The sequence below is a fragment of the Impatiens glandulifera genome, chromosome 2, assembly GCF_907164915.1.
Source record: "Impatiens glandulifera chromosome 2, dImpGla2.1, whole genome shotgun sequence".
NCBI lineage: Eukaryota > Viridiplantae > Streptophyta > Magnoliopsida > Ericales > Balsaminaceae > Impatiens > Impatiens glandulifera.
This window is the reverse complement of record NC_061863.1, coordinates 13,461,639-13,475,037: the sequence shown is the minus strand read 5'-3', so window position 1 is coordinate 13,475,037 and position 13,399 is coordinate 13,461,639. Positions and strand designations below refer to the sequence as shown.

The window sequence follows — 13,399 nt, the reverse complement described above, 5'->3', positions numbered from 1 at the left end:
ATTTTTTTTATTTTTTTATTTTCTGTCATGCATAGACTTATGTTTATTTTATGTTTTTGGTTTGATTAGGGGGTAGGTTTGTGTATTTTTATATCTTATGTTAGACTAAGCCTAAAACAGAACTTATAATCTAATCAAAATAAGAAATATAAATCTCAATACCAAAAATGAAATATAAAACATAAAACCCAAAATAATGAAGATTTCTCCATGAGTTTACCTAAAGTCTATACTTAAATGAACACTCATTTATAATCCTAAAATTTGGCAACATAGAATAACCTAAACTTTGGTAAATCTATTATTAGACTTCATTAATCATCAGGAAAACTTATGCGAGGTTTTATTTTTGTAGGCTTTAAGTTGTCTTTTATTTGTTGTGCTTTCTTTTCATTTTATTTTCCTGTACAAACACACAAGACCTACATCAAAAATGGACAAAATCACATTTATTTTTAGGGTAAATAAAAAAATAAAAAGTATAGCTTAAACTATGTTTTAAAAGGCTAAAACTAACTTAGTAAAGATCTAAGGGGTGTTTTGGGTCATGTGATCTTTTTCCAAACGCAACTAAGCACCGAACTCGAAAAAATCCTTAATTATAGCGTGCATACCCTATATTATTTTTCTAATTTTATTAAAATTAGGTGACGACTCTATATTCGTGAGATTAATAAAAATTGAAAAACTCTAAATAGACTATCAAAACATCTCATTAAATATTCTAATATCATTCCAGTGATGATAGGTTATGAAGTCATGTACAATATTATTTTTAATGTTAAATTTTTTATCACGTAAATTTGACCCCTCACAATTTTATTTTTAAATGCAGAGTTTTTTAGCGACTATTGAAAATATTAACACTTAGCTTGAAAATCAATTTTGGCCTAATTTTAACACCTACTTTATGCTTTAATGTTCTTCCCCAAAATACACTTACTTGTTATAATTGAATGAGTTTGAGGCTCAAATGTGAAGATAGTATAAAGTATATGTTGTTGGACAAAGCCTATCTATACACATATATATTTTACGTGTTAGGGTTTGTCAATGTGGATGAGCATCCCAACCCATTCTTTGAGGCTCTGTTTGATTTATTCGATAAGTATATACTCTAGGAAAAAACCTGAGTTAACCCTCTCTTTCTTTCGAACATTCTCTACTCTTGAAAATGAGGAGTTTTATATTGGAGGTGAAGGTACATCCAATTGAGAGTCTCTTACCTCGACTGTTTTGTCCTTTCATTGTTGGTGGAACAACTCTCTCTTAAGCCCTTCCACGCTTTAGAACAAAATCCAAAATGTTAATTCTACCCAGCCATTGTTTCGTCTTGTGTTGTCGAGCAACAAAACCACGTTGCAAAGTCTTTTGTTCGTTATATTGATACTATTTATATGTAATTGTGTGTATGCATATAGTTATACCTAGACACTGAAGTCATAGAGGCAAACGCGAAAGCAAAGACAACGTGAGAACTCAAGATCAAACTATTTGGATCTGTCCAAACTATTTGGATCTATTGATGGACATGTCGATTCAGGAGATGCTTACATCACATCAAATAAATGGATCATATGATAGAAATACAAGCCTAGATTTTGATGAAATTGAATGAACCCATAGATAGGAGCACCCATAGAGCTGTTGAAATCGTGGAGACAATAGTATGGAAGCGGCTAGAAACACTAATATACCTCATGGATTGAAATTGTTGAATCTGCCTTACGCTAGGAAGAAAGACCTATCAAACTTTATGAACGAGTATATCATGAACATCATGCCTTACAAGTTAGTGGAGGTCACGATGACACGACTATTCTTTGAGTATTTGACTCTATATCGCTATAGAGTGGAATAATCGTGAGAAGATTGCGTAGTATCAAACTGTGGAGGAATAGACAAATGTTTTCATTAGTCGGTTTGCCATGTTTGTGAAAATTGACAAGTTAGAAAGAAAGATGCGTTTGATTCGGAAAGGAACTAGTGAAACATTTGAAATCTATGTGAACAGATGGAAAGACACCGCGTCTGAAATGGATGAGCTACCAAGTGAACATGCTCAAGTTGACATGTTGAATGTCGACATGAATGTTCAATATACAAAGAATTTGTTAGGAACCAAGTACCGTTATCTAGAATATCTTACTAGTGCCGGAGAGGGTTACGATAATGCCCTCAAGAAAGAAGCAGAAAAAGGGAAGAAATATGTTCAAGTTGTTCCCATAAATAGCCAAAAGAAGAGATCAAAAGTTAACCAAATCGCTAGTATGTATGTGGGAAGATAAGAATGCATGGCTGGAAGGTCTAGCCAGACAACCTATCCCTCTGAACAGATTCAACCACCTTTACAACAAAGTAACTCCATTGTTGTTTGGATAATTCACATAAAAATGATGTTTTATTTTAATTTTTAATTTTTAATTTATTAATAAATGGTTTTAAAATTATAATACTTAAATAAATTTTATTTTATTTTTTTATAAATAATTACAAAACTAATACCTCTATAAATTTTACATGAATTTGTTAGAATTATTTTCAATATTTGGGTACATATATTATTTAATAATTGTATATTAGTTGTCATCATAATAATAATAATGATTAAAGCCCAATTAAAATGATTTATTAAAATATAAAGATTATGGGACTTATTTAGAGATCTATAATAAATGTGAGGATATATTTGTGTAGAAGTAAAAATACCTTATTATTTCGTTGATGGGCCGAATAATAAATGGGTATATTAGGGCTAGGTCCCAAACCCATATAGATAGCCTACCGATTTGTTTTTCTCATCTAATAATAAGGTTTATGTTCATCTCTCAAGAACACTCAAGAATGGCTATCGATATATGGTTGGAAGACTTAAACTCCACCCACATCAGACATTCTGATCCAGGTCCAGATCCAGAACAAGAAGATCCACATTCCGATCAAGATTCAGATCCAGAACAAGAAGATCCAAGATCAATAGAAGATCAAGAAGAAGAGAATAACGAAGAACGACTTAATGTTCAGATTCAGGTACGTTTCCACAACATATGTTTATCTCAATTTGTCAACATAGAGTATTAAGAATATAGATTTAAGGATTAAAGATCTAGACTAAAGAATCTAACAAAATTATCTTCAATATCCATTGATTGATGATGCCTAGGAAGTTAACAGAATTTAAGCCTGACCTAGTTTGGATAAGTCAAGGTAATTATGGACAACAAACATGTCTTTAATTTATAAATGGGGCATTATTCTTTAGGTTAGTTGGGTTGCATATCTAATGTCAAGAGGAATCATAACTATGTCAATTGCACCAAGAGATAATCATGAAGCTCAAGTCCAGTTTGCTTTGGAAAGAGGAGTACCGGCTTTCTTAACGGGCAAGGAGAATATATCGCGAAAGCCCTTTTCCAAGCGTTGTATAATAAACCCTTTATGAAAACTCTGGTGTTATTAAGTTTTTATACATACACTAAAAGATTTATTTTTAAATCTCTAACGAAGCGCCAAAGCTACATTTTTGTATAAATCATTTTCCAAAATAATGTTTTATTTAAAGAGATTTTTGGCATATAAACCGGGGCTATATTTTTATACCTTCGACCAACTCAGTCTGGTCTTATTTTTAAATTAGAACCTAAAAAAACTAGAGGAACCGGACGTAGGGGTCAGTACCGACGGAGGGCACGTACAACTTTTTTGTGATAATTAAACCCTAATTTAGTTTAATTAATTAAAATTTTAAAAATAACTTGGGGTTAAAATATTGTAATTATTTTACCCAAAATAATCCCAAAAAGGGGTTAAATAATTTAATTGTGATTTTAAACATATATTATGTATAGTTTGTGCCTTAAAATAATTAATTAAGTACCTCAAAATACCCAAAAATAAAACAATATGGACATAATTTTTATTATGTTTCCAAAAAATATTTTTGTGTATTTATTTAGTGAAGAAAAAACGCAAGAAAGGGTTAAAAATTCGATTTCAAATAACATTTTTATTAAAAATAAAACTAATAATCATGAGGGTTAGAAATTATGTTCAAAGTTTGCACTAGGATTTGTGGCTATCAAATGAGCGCATGGGATTCTTCCAACGCGCCAAGATGTTCCACACACCAGTTGTAACCAATGAAGCGTGCACCCGGGTCGTAGTAGAGGAAGAGACGTCCGTTAGTCAGGACACTAACGGAATGACCAAGCGACCAACAAAACGAAACGATGCATTTCATTTAAATGAAACGATGTTGTTTTGAGCGTCTTCTTCGCCGAGACTGGACGAATGCCGGAAAAACGCGATGGACGCCGACGACCTTCCAAAAAATTGATCTCTACTATTACTCATCCTTATCCCTCTAAACTTTTCCAACGTGCACGTCTCTCCATCGCCTTCAATTCCCCTAGGATGAGAATTCAAACCCTACCCTAGAACTAGGCTTGCGAGGACATAATAAAAATCAAAGTATAAGGTTTCAGAAGCCAAGTTGAGCACGAATTCGGCTTCGAAACCGACCTAGCTCGAGTATAAATACTCCTTAGGTCTTCATCTTCTGATCCATCGAACAAAATCCAATAATTATGGCCTATTTGAATATTTCTATTAAAGCTCCAACGACTAGTTTTTGAAGAAACTGCTCCAGTTCTCCAAGCTTCGATCTAGAGTTTTAAAAAGACTTCTTAAGATCACAGGAGTATTTTTTAATCACAAGTAAGCTTCCAAACCATCAATAATTCAAGTTGTGATTCAAACTTGATTTTTTTTAAGTTCGATCAGGTTGATCTTATTTAGGGTTTAATTATGTACTTTTTATAGTCGAGATCAGTCCTTAAATGATTTTCAAGTTTTTTGTCGAAAGAAATTTCATCAATGCAACCCCAATAAAAAAAACTCAAATTTGATTTGAAAATCTGAAAATTTTGAAATTCGCGTTCTAAAGCTTTTAAGTTTGAATTTTGATTCAAATAGTTGCATAACAAATTAATTTCAAATGATATTACATACATCCCGATCATGACTGTGACCAAGAACCGAGAAAATTGACTTGGACTGAGATCAATGACCGATATTCTTGAGTTAGGACAAAGCCTCAAGACTAGTGTTCTTGAACTAGGACCAAAAAATCCGACCGGGGATTTTCGCCTAGGACCGATACCCAAGTCTTAGGACGGAGTAGTCCAGCCTTGGGATCGAGCCTCCCAAACCCAAGACCGAAAATCTCATCCCAAAGCTAGCCCCAAATCGAGAGATTTCTACACCTTGACCAAGAAACTTTGCCTAGGCTAGTCTAGGACCGGTAGGATTTTACACATAGACTGGTAATTTCATTCAAGGACTGAGAGCCCTTGGAACCCTAGCCTAGGACTCCGATCCTTCGACCAATGGTCTCGAGCCTCGACCAAGAGCTCCCTCAATTTAGACCTCGCCTCTCCGGTCCCCGACCGATGAAAATGGACCCAAGCCTTATGACTTTGGTCTTAAGGCCTGTTTAGTTCCATTTTCAAAACCTAAAATTATTTTTGTAATTTTGCACTCCAATCCATTTTCAAATAATCTTGAGAGGTATGAAAATGATTTCAAAATATTTCTGGGATATTTTCCATGCAAATATTTAGACTAAGCCCCCGTTTGATGTTTATTTCTAAACTTTAACTCATTTTTTTAATATTTTTTAAAGTTTTAACTCAATCTTGTACAACACACAATCGCATGTACGCCCTTTAAATAATTTTAAGTAATTATTTACATAATCCAAATTTATCCTTGTTTAGGACCCCAAAGTAATAATTTGAGAAAATAAATGTTCTAAATAAATCTTTAGCTAGTTAGGTTTTAAAAAAATAAAACTGTTTTCAACGAACGCGGAGAACATAACGCAAAAACCATTTTCCGAGCATAACTAAATAACATACCTCTTATGAAAATTCTGGCATTATTACATTTTTATACGTACACCAAAACATTTATTTTTAAATCTCTAAACGAAGCGTCAAAGCTACATTTTTGTACAAATTATTTTCTTAAATAATATTTTATTTAAAAGAGATTTTTGGCGTGTAAACTGTGAATATATTTTTATAACTTTAACCAGCTCAGTTCAATCTAACTTTTAAATTGGAGGTTAAAGAAACCGGAAGTAGAGGTCGATACCGATGGGAGGGCGCGAACAATAATATAATAACTTAATAATTAATAAAATTATTTCAATCATCTTATTTTAAAATTATTAACGATTTGCTATATTAGAAGTATAATATAATAAATGTTATTATTACTTACTATTTTTTATAAAAATTTAATTAATAAATAATTAATTTAAAATATTTTAATAATTATACTATAATAGTTTCATAATGAATAAAAAATATTATAATTATCTTATTTTATGATATGTATGAGTTATCAAATTTTTTTATTTGAATAAGTTTCACAAAGTTATTGTTTTTATAATAGGAATATAATTTAATATAATATTTAAAATTTTATAAATATTAAAATATAAGAGATATAAATTAAATATAATTAAAGTTATGATAATAATTATATTATATAAAAATAATAATTTTAGGGTTTTATTAGTGAGGCCCATAAACCCTCTAAACCGCTCCTAATTCTCTCAGCCCTATATAAACTGGTGCAAACGGAAGCATTTCAATAACACCGTCTAGGGTTTTATTTACACCATCTGTAGCCATTTTCATTAACCCACATCGCCAAGCGTCTAAAATTTTCTTTCCGTCTAGAAGGAGTTTCAAATGATGATCACTTTCAAGTTGAGTACTCATAATCCTTTACAAAGATTTTATGTGGGTATTGTGATTTTCTTCTTGAATAGGAAGATCTGATGCTTTCTTTCTCTTGTAGTGTTTGTTACTACTCATTTCTTTTCTTCATCTGTTCTTATAGTGTTTGTTATTGTCTGTTGTTGTTCAATCTAATTTCTATGCCAGTGATGACTAAGATTTAATTTGACAGAGCTTCAAATATTACTTGTTGTTATGTTGAAATATTCTTGAACTAGGACGGTCTGAGGCTTTCTGTTTGTATTTTCTTATTGTTTTTAGGATGATGATACAGAAAAATTCACAGTTATCCCTGTCTGATATACAAAGTGATGAATTCTATGTGATCTGACTTATCTTTTTTTGTTTCTCTTTCAATTTTCCAAACTTTCAATACCTTTAATTGGCTGTTGAATCCAGTTCTTGTGTTCCTATGATGACTAAGTTGAGATTAACTGAGCTGTAAAACATTATTTGCAGCAAATGTTGATAAATTTGAACTAGGACGGTCTGAGGTTGATTTTTTATCTATAATTTCTTTTGATGAATGGTTATATTACCATTATGAACTTGTTTTGAATGAAATGAAATTAATTTAATTTGTTGAGGATGATGAGACATAATAATTCACAGTTATCCCTGTCTGAGCAAGTATTTGCTGAATCCAATGTGATCTGACTCTCAATTTTTCGAATTTTATTTCATTTCCTTTAATAATCTGTTATTTGTTAAGTATAGTTTTTGTTGCAGAAGATTTTGTAGCTATGATTTTGATCCTGAACTATAAGTGTTAATATGATTATTTGCAAATTGTTTGGTTGGCTATTACTGGATTGCTATATGCTCTTTAAAGACAAGATTATGAAAAGTTTCAATCTTGTTTTCAATAATCCAATAGGTTAAATTCATTGTTTTGATCATCTATGTCTGATGTTTCATTGTATTTTATAATTGATTGTTATGATCTTGATTTGTGTTCATTTTTCTTCGTGTGTTAAAATCTTGAAGAAGGAGAAGTAGAAATGTAATCTTGTATAATCGAAAGTTATTATTCAAACAATTACATATCTCCCTTGAATAAGAGTTCAATACTAACTAATTAACCAAACTAACTAATCAGTTACTAACTAATTAACGGTTTAATAAACCGTTAGTTATTATTTTTACATTATGACCATTATTTAAATGCACCCTTAATTACTAAGGTTTAATTTTAAATATCTCAAAAGATTATTTTTTCCTCTGTTTTGTTTTGTTATTTTTACATTTTGAGGATGATGATATACAGAATTTCACAGTTATCCCTGTCTGATATATAAAGTGATGAATTCAATGTGATCTGACACGAGTTTTTCTTTTCTCTACTTATTTGGGTTTTCTTTAGTTCTATATTTTCAAATTGCTTCAAAAGTGTTCATCAATTGGATGTTAATGTAATTCTTGTGTTCCAATGATGACTAAAAGTTGAGATTAACTGAGCTGTAAAATATTTGAAGCAATTGTTGATAAATTTGAACTAGTCCATTCTAAATTTTTAATATAAGTAATTATTTTATATTAAAAATTTTAAACAATATAAATTAATTTATATTAAAATATTATAAATTTATTTAAGTACAACCAATTTTCACACCATTTTCGGGATAATTAAAATATGAGGCAACAACATAATTCACTAAAAAAAAATATAAAAAATATTTATTTAAAAACACAAATTTAAACCTATATTTCTTCACCTTATTATTTGTTATTTAAAAGAATATAATATTATATATCATTTTTTAAAATTATTAATTATAATATTGAGATGTCAAATACTAAATAAAAAAATATTAGAAAGAATCTGACATTAGAAATATAAGAATTTTGAAGGTATCATCAAAATTAATTTTTTAATAATATTATATTAATTTTTAGGTTTAGTAATGTTATAAAAGATTTAATAGATTAAATTTTAAAATTTTAATAATGAATAAATTAATAGATAAAAATTAGACAAATAAATAATAATATAAAATAAGAAAATAAATAATTAATTCTTATTTTTTATTTACTTATTTTGTTTTTAAATAAATATTAAATTTATATACTAATAAAAACTTATAGAAAATATACTAATATAATTTATTTTTTAATTTAAATAATTTATTAATATTCAAAATAAGTTAATAAAAATTCATATTATTTTAAATAAAAACATTAAATTTATAAATATATAATTAAATAGTAAAAATTATATTGATAATTTATATAAAAAAAATTTAAGTGGTTAATATTAAAAAATATACAATTTTTAACATTAAATTTGACATATCCCAATTAATAATAATATTTATAATTTTAAAATAATATTTCAAATCGTGATCGTGCTGATTGTTAATCAGCACGAACCTGGCAGACGTGCCGACAATCGTGATTCTGATGACTATGGTTATTATTGAATAATAAATGTTTTTTTAACCATAAATTTCAAATCTTATAACATACATTCCGGTCATGTTTGATCGAACTAAAAAATTTCAAATTTTAATTTTGAAACTTATTACAAAGTTTGATTAATGTTCTTGTTTCGGTCATGTTTGATTATAACACCATTTGGAAGCTGTTGGAACAAGAATTAGGCAATGAAATGACATAATTCAAAAGTTCACAAATCTTGTCTTAGAAATCATTTCGAAAAATTGATTGTCTTAGGGCTCGATTGATCGATTCTAGGATTGGGGGTTGAGATCCCTATATCCAGTTGAGTTAATAACAACTTACAGATCACGTTTTCATGATATGTATTAAAAATTGTAAATCTGCAAACCGAGGAACGAGAGGTAGAACCGAGAATCCCCAATCCTGACTGAGACCTAGGACCAAGAAAATTAACCTAGGACCGAGATCCCAATATTCTTGAGTTAGGACTGAGCCCCAGGACTGGTGTTTCATAGCTAGGACTGAGAAATCCGACCGAGGGTTTTCACCTAGGATCGAGAAATCTGAATTGGGACCGAGACTCCCAAGTCTTAGGACCGAGAGGTCCAACTTTGGGAGCATGTTTCCCAAACTTATGACCGAGGATCTCAGCCTAAAGCTTCCCTAGACCGATAGGTTTCTACACCTCGACCAAGAAACCTAGCCCCAGGCTAGTCTAGGACCGATATGTATACGCCTAGTCCGGTAATTTCAGTCAGGGACTGAGCGTCCTTGGCACCCTAACCTAGGGACTCCGGTCCTCCGACAGAGTATCTAGACCGAGGCTCTCTAGTCCCCGACCGACAAAAACGAATCCGACCTTTAAGAATCTAGTCCTAAGGCTTGTTTAGTTCCACTTTTCAAAACTCATAATTAATTTTGTAATTTTGGAACCCAATTCATTTTTAAATAATCCTGAGAGGTCGGAAAATGATTTTAAAATATTTTCGGGATGTTTCCTAAATAATATTTTGACTAGGCTCCGTTTGTAATTTATTTATAAATTCTGACACCCTTTTCTGATATTTTTTCAGGTCTTTTACTCAATCTTTTCTAACCGCAATCGCAGGTACACACCTCTAAATAATTTTGTACAATTATTTACGTAATCCAAACTTATCATTGTTTAGGACCACTGACAACTAATTTATAGAAAATAAATGTTATAAATAAATCTTTTGATAGTGAACCTTTTAAAAAATAATACCGTTTTCAACGGGCGCGGAGGATATAGCGCATAATCCCTTTCCTAAGCATAAGTAAATAACAGAACCCTTACAGAAATGCTGGAAAAAAATACGTTTGTACACGTACACCTTTATATTGATTTTTCTAAAAATTAATTGGCGATGTCTTCAAATAAATAATATTTTTTCAAAATTAATCACAATTAATTTAATTCGGATTTCAATCAAATTATCATTTAATTTTAGCAAATTCTCAAATTATTAAAATTTGAATAAAATTAATTATTTTTCATGGTTAATTTTAAGAAGTTGTCAAGTACTATTAAAATCTTTTTAAAATTATGTTTTACTTTAAATGATGTTTGACATGCAAACTAAATCTCGAACCACCCTGAGTCCATTTTGTCCTGTGTCATTTGGCACGTGTTAAGCCATAAGGATCTCGAGGTTACAATAATATTAAATATTATTACCCATAGACAAAAATAAATACATTAAACTTAATCAAATATACTCATTTAAAAAAAAAAATACTATTACATTATTTTATTTTTAATTTTTTTGGCTAATAAATGACAACCTACCCTCCGTCTAGTTTAGTTTATTTTTTATTATTTTGTATTACATAATTTAACAGTTTAAAATAACAAAGAGTTTATGTAAAATTATTTGATCATATAAGTTTCGAAATCATAATGAATAATAAAGTTGTAACACTAAAAGTATGATGTATATTATTATAATAATTATTTGTATATAAATTTAGAAAATATTTTTAATATCTATTATTAAAATACTTAATATCTACAATTATAATTGAATTATTATGTTTAGAGAAATTAATAAATTGTAATTTAATTCAATTTTTTATATTTAAAAAAATATAAAAATATAAAAAATTTAAATATAAATATTTTATATTATTAAGATATTTGTTTGACACAATAAATTAAAATAGTTTATGAAGGAAAAAAATATCAGATCTAATTATATATTATTTTAACATTTTTAAAAATATTAAGATGATAATATTTATTATATTATATAAAAATAATAATTTAATTTAAATATATTTTTATTATATTATATTATAATATATAATATAATATAAAAAATATCATTTAATTTAAATATATAAAAGTATAAGTAATTAAATTTAGAATGAATTTCATAATAAAATATAATATAAATAAAAATATTAACAAAAAAAAAAAAGATAAATGATTTTAATAATAAACAAGGTTATTTTAAAACTACACTATCTTACAACCGTCCTATATATTTCTAGGGTTTCCTAGCTCATAAAAATGGGCGATCATAGTCTTCTAATCTCTTTTAGACTTTGCGCAACCCGCGCTTCTTTCCACTCCAGCTTAGACTGCTAGGGGATTCTATTCATCTCTATCAATGACTTAACCACATTCCTAAATTCAATTCATTCAAGCATTCGCTCCGAGTCGCCAACATTAAAAAAGAAAAAAAAAAGAGAATAATATAAAATTCAAAATATATATGGGTAGATTGATAGTGTGTATCGTATTTATGATCTATGTATCTTATACTGCACCGTTTTATACAGTATTTGAAGTTTCAATATAGATAAATTTATATATTTACTATACCTTCCACTTCGGTATGGTATCAATATATACCGTTCATATAAAAAAACATATCTACTTAAATAAAAATAATTAATTCATTATGGTTATTAATTAAAAAATGTTAGACAAAATTTAAATTTAAAGACACCTATCATAAAATAAAATATTTTTTTTTAAGAATCTAATATTTTTAATAATAAAAATTAAATTTATTTATAAAAATTGGAATTAACATTAATAAATATAAATATATTTCAAAATATATTAAAGTTAATGTCATATAGTGAGATTTAGAATTATCTTCAATCACATTTGTATTTATAATTTTTCTTTTATAAATTGATAATAATTAACAAAATAAGTTAATTTAGACATAATTTTAAAAAATTTACTTTTTTTTTATTATTTATAATTGAATTTTTCTCTTTTTAACCAATCATTTGTGCACACTAATAATTTCACATTACAAGACTTAAAATATTTCTAAAATGATGCACTATCTTTTTATCCAAACTTAAAATAAACTTCCTAGTTAAGAATGGTTGAGAATGAAAATATCTAGAAATTATATATATAGAATAATATTTAAGTATAATTATATTTTGATTTGATTTTTAAAAATTATCTTTTATAATTAAACTAACATCAATTTTGTTTGAAAAATAAAATAAATTTTTTAAATTTAGAGAGACAATATGTATGTTAAAAGTTGAGCCTCAAATATTTTTGAATAAGAAAATAAATTTAATGAATTTATTAATAATCGTTTGATGTTACTCAAAATTTTATAATGTCTATGTAATCTAATTTTTAAAATGAAAATTAAATCACAAAATTTTATAATGTCTCTGTAATCTAATTTCTAAAATGAAAATTAAATCATAATTATTTATAATTTAATTAATTATTATTTATTTTCTAATAAGTATTATATATATATATTTTTAATTTATAAATATTATTTCGGTATTTCGATAAATACCGAATTTTGAAAATCTCATATTTTTACTGTATCATTTATTTTAGTATCGGTACCACACGTTATCTTTTTTTTTATACCGAAAATCTATATTTACGATATTTTACGGTAGTGTATTTTCAATATATATACGAATATAGGTAATTTTTCCAGAGAAAGAAAGAATATAAGATTGCTCAAAATTACTATTATTTCCTGATTTCACCTAATTAACTTGCTATATCATCACAAGTTTCTTCAACTCGTTACTACATCTTTATAAGTTAACTTGCAAACTCGAAACAACTAATTTCAATTAATCCAGACATAGCAAAAGTTATTGTATGTTAGTTGATGTAACATAGAGAAAACAATATTTACTGCATTATTTAAAAAAAACATTCA

General features: G+C 27.9%; 4 non-coding genes and 2 pseudogenes across 4 annotated transcripts; all 6 read left to right on the top strand.

Moving 5' to 3' along the window:
* The first annotated feature begins 6,768 nt into the window (after positions 1–6,768).
* On the top strand, positions 6,769–6,854 carry LOC124928271. Its single transcript, XR_007098490.1, has one exon. It is a non-coding gene; the product is annotated as a small nucleolar RNA snoR64a (small nucleolar RNA).
* A 97-nt stretch (positions 6,855–6,951) lies between these two features.
* On the top strand, positions 6,952–7,040 carry LOC124928284 (annotated as a pseudogene).
* A 24-nt stretch (positions 7,041–7,064) lies between these two features.
* Positions 7,065–7,147, top strand: LOC124928255. The gene has a single exon (XR_007098476.1). It is a non-coding gene; the product is annotated as a small nucleolar RNA R38 (small nucleolar RNA).
* A 70-nt stretch (positions 7,148–7,217) lies between these two features.
* On the top strand, positions 7,218–7,305 carry LOC124928290 (annotated as a pseudogene).
* An 84-nt stretch (positions 7,306–7,389) lies between these two features.
* Positions 7,390–7,473, top strand: LOC124928251. The gene has a single exon (XR_007098472.1). It is a non-coding gene; the product is annotated as a small nucleolar RNA R38 (small nucleolar RNA).
* Positions 7,474–8,054: 581 nt separating this feature from the next.
* LOC124928249 lies at positions 8,055–8,138 on the top strand. Its single transcript, XR_007098470.1, has one exon. It is a non-coding gene; the product is annotated as a small nucleolar RNA R38 (small nucleolar RNA).
* The last annotated feature ends 5,261 nt before the right edge of the window (positions 8,139–13,399 follow it).